The sequence below is a fragment of the Zophobas morio genome, unplaced genomic scaffold (assembly GCF_036711695.1).
Source record: "Zophobas morio isolate AGI-343-1 ecotype UQ-CSIRO unplaced genomic scaffold, CSIRO_AGI_Zmor_V1 ptg000133l, whole genome shotgun sequence".
NCBI lineage: Eukaryota > Metazoa > Arthropoda > Insecta > Coleoptera > Tenebrionidae > Zophobas > Zophobas morio.
The window spans coordinates 66,227-70,118 of NW_026972238.1; the positions used below are offsets into that span (position 1 = coordinate 66,227).

The 3,892-nt window shown below is 31.2% G+C and overlaps 1 long non-coding RNA gene across 1 annotated transcript; it reads left to right on the forward strand.

Annotated features, from left to right (window-relative positions):
• Positions 1-502: 502 nt before the first annotated feature.
• Positions 503-1,465, forward strand: LOC135145228 (uncharacterized). Its single transcript, XR_010283375.1, has 4 exons — positions 503-555; positions 631-702; positions 773-844; positions 898-1,465. It is a non-coding gene; the product is annotated as an uncharacterized LOC135145228 (long non-coding RNA).
• Positions 1,466-3,892: the final 2,427 nt, after the last annotated feature.

Genomic DNA, 3,892 nt, shown 5'->3' on the forward strand with positions numbered 1-3,892 from the left:
TTCTAACACACGTAAAGATATTTGTCGAGAAACGAGCTTACTTCAATAAATGATGTCTTTTTTAAAAATCTTTCAAAGCTGCAAGTTTTGTAAGTTTTTTTTTGTTTTTAAATATAATATTTTATTATAAAATAAAATATTTTGTATAATTTTTTTCTTGTTATTCTTTTTAAGGCATCTTCAAGAGAATGCCATCACTTCTATTGCTGAAGATGCTTTTAAAAACCTGCAAGATTTAAGTTTTTTGTAGGAAACTGTATAAAAATAAACAAAATATAACATAATAGAAACTTTTAAAAATAATATATAATTTAATTAAAAGGCTTTCCTATAAGAGAATTTTAATAATTAAATTCTATAATTTTCGCTTATCAGATTTTTATAATAATACTCGAAGCAGAAATATATATATATATTCGAATATTTTATATAAAAACTAATTTTAGCTACTTTTTATTTATATGTTTTTTTCTTTCATTAAAGATATTTAGGGAAAAACCAAATTTCTTCAGTCGATAATAAAATATTTAACGGCCTTTTAAAATTAACAGCACTGTAAGTTTTACTTTTTTTGGATAAAACAAATAGTAAAACTTAAAAAAAAAAATTTTTTTTCTTATTTTTTTTTAGATATCTTCATGATAATCACCTGCAAGCAATTCCTGCTGGTTGCTTTAAAGAACTGAAAACGTTGCAGTACTTGTAAGTTTTTTTTAAGTAGAAGTTTTGCTAAAGGTTTTTTTCACTAAATTTTTTATTTATTAAAATAAAGAGATTTGAGAGTCAATATTATTACTGAAATTGGGCCAAATGTCGTCCGTGACGATTTTAACTATTCCAATTTGTAAGTAGTTGGTACACCGAATTGCTTTTTTATATAAATTTTTTTTTTATTAGCAAAATACAGCCGTCTACGAGGTTTCAATGCTCCTCAAGAAAAATCTACCAATGCAAACTTAATTTTACTGAGAGCAACTGCACCCACGATGGAGATTTAGTAGAGTATAAAGGTTTTAGTAAGGAAAACTGTAACCAAAATACTATCCTACTCACGATCCCACCAATTTCTGCGCCAAAAAATACTTCAGAATATATTCAGGTCAATACCAACAAAAGCATTTCAGGAGTCGTTCAGTCTATAGATGGTAGTAAGTCTTTAAAGACGCCTCAAAGTCCGGAAATAAAGAAGGTTTTAGTTCCGAAAAACTCTTTAGAAACACTTCAGTCTTCTGTAAATAAAAACATTTCCGAAAATAACGCAAAGTCTATAATTGCTCTCCGGCCCGCTGAGAAAGAGAATGTTCAAAAAGTTACTATAAAAACTAACACGCCCGAGTTACCACAGTCTTCTATCCAAAAAAACTTATTGAATGAAAATCAAGTGAAAAGAAACAATACAAATATCACGCAGGAACCGAAAAAGATTGGAAAGCTTGAAATCTATTGATAAAAAAAGCAATTCAAAAACGCTTAAGACTTAACCCGTCAATCTTCTTTTCCAATTAAAATTGGAATTTTTCCTGATATAAATTTTTTAATAAAGAAAACAACTTTTTTATACTACAAAGAAAAAATTAATTCTTGTTAGGGATGTAGAGTTTACACCAGAGCGTTACAATTTTTTTTACAAGAAAGAAACATGAAATTTTTTAAAACAGCTTTCAGTAAACAAAGAATATGGTTTTTCAGGTAAACACTTGAAAGAAAGGTAAAATATTGACATAAACTAAACTGGACTTGGCTATGCCTTGCTCTGCTCAACGTTACTTTTGCCTACTTGGCGCTATAGTGCAACAGCCACACTAAGTTCACGACGAGAAGCAATCCGCTGTTAAACCAATCAGACCAGTGCAATAGGAAAAGCTGATGTTGCATCTGAATTACTAGTGGAAATCTATATAAAGTCGCGTAATACCAATTCCTTTTTTAAAAAAATTTAACAAAAATTGCTTGTATGTAACAGCTTTGATGCGTCATTAGTATTATAAGATTAGAAGTTTTTTCGTCGTAGCTCAGTAATTTTGTCACCTACGCTCAAACTCTAGGCCGTGGGTTCGATTTTTTCAATTCGGCATCAATAGTTGATTAAGTAAGCTCTCACCAACAATTTGTGCTAATCTCATATTATATCCCTGCACGGTGTGCCTCCCCTTCCTTAGCTACTACGAGGGCATTCCCCAAGCCGAGCTCTTATCAATAATCTGAGTAAACTCGCCAGCGTCAACAGCCAGAAGCAACAAGGCGAGGCGTTAAAACCCATACTTATCTACCTAGAAGGTGTTAGTATATAAAAATACCGTCAGTAACTACAGAATATTTGTGCTACCTCATCGGTGGACTACGACACAATGAAAAACGGCGACTATGCGTTTGCGATCGATTAATACTCACTCATCTGCGCCCTTGGCACTGACCGTCAGCAAAGTCGAGCAGCTCTACTGCACGACCAAAAGTCGCTTATTAGTGCACCTTATTTAATTTTGGGTTTCAGCAAAAACCTTTAACGCTTCAGCAGCTCCTCCACTTACAAAGTAACCGACTTAAGCCTTCTGGGCCTAGAATGCGAAGGACAATGGATGCTGCTTTTTTTTAACGCTCGAGAAGCGGACCACAAAGTGTGACCCGGGAATGCTCAAGTCAGAGCTAGATGGTAAAGTTCTTGGAATATTGGCAGACGGTACTCTATCAACGCTACCTACTCTTACCTCTTTATTTCCGCAACGTGGTACTTCTCCTATACTTTCTTAATTTATATATAGCAGATATTTTAACCTGTAAACATTTATAACTTTCGATAAATGTTGGGGCTTATTTTTTTAATTATCTAAATCACTTTGATAGCTTTTTGCTTGCTACAACCGTTAAGAAGATAGTGCTCTAAGCTTCTTTAAGTGAAAAAAAGAATTTAATAATTATAGTTTCGCTACGTGGTGCAGCTTCCCTCGATGCTCTGGGACAGATCATTTTGGAATGCTTACTGTTAACAACTTGACAAAAGCATTTAATTATAATTAATTACTGTGCCAAGTAAATAGAGAGACTGTAGCTGAATGAAAAGTATGAAAATTTGTAATAAATAAGATTGCTAAATAATATGATAATACTGCTGTTTTAAATTCATCGAGCTAGTGTAAAAGTATTTGAAAAAAAGTAGTTAAAAATTATTAATGCCCCGTAGTATATTACACCGCATAATTTTATTTGATTTCAAATTTGGAATTATAAAAAAGTTCCTCGAAGTAACATCCATATAAAGTATAAGTAAGAAACTAGAGATGAGTGAAATTTAAATTTTATATGGTAAAAGTAAACTAACTAAATCTTAATCCTTTTTTAGCAAATTTTTTTAACAAATTTATTGGTTTAGCTTCGCTTTTTTAGCTAAAACTGTTTTTTAGAAAAAAGTCTTAAAACCCGTTGAGCCTTATAACTATAAAAAATCTCAATCTTTGGACCTTTAACCATTTCTATTAAAACTTTGTCCCGTAACCTTTTTTTAATGAATTGTTTAAAAAAGTAAAATTAAAAAGAAACTACGTCTTTTCGGTAAGTAACTGTAGATTAAGTAAAGCTGCTATATTAGAAAACAACGTAAAAACGTTTTATTACGGGGTATTTATTTTATTCATGTGACGTCTTTAAATGCTTTATTAATTTTCATTATAAAAAGTATTCATTTATATATTATTAGCCTTAGCATTACTAACAATTATAACATCGGCCCTTGACGCCATTGCAACTTTTACCTAATGTTCTCCTTTATGAAGCGTTTATAGCAAAGACTTCATCTTTCGAAATAGTTACATCTCCTTTCTATTTTCCGATAAGAACTTTGAACTTACTCTTTATTTTTCTTAAACAAATTACGAGCTCAACTTTTATGTTATGCTAG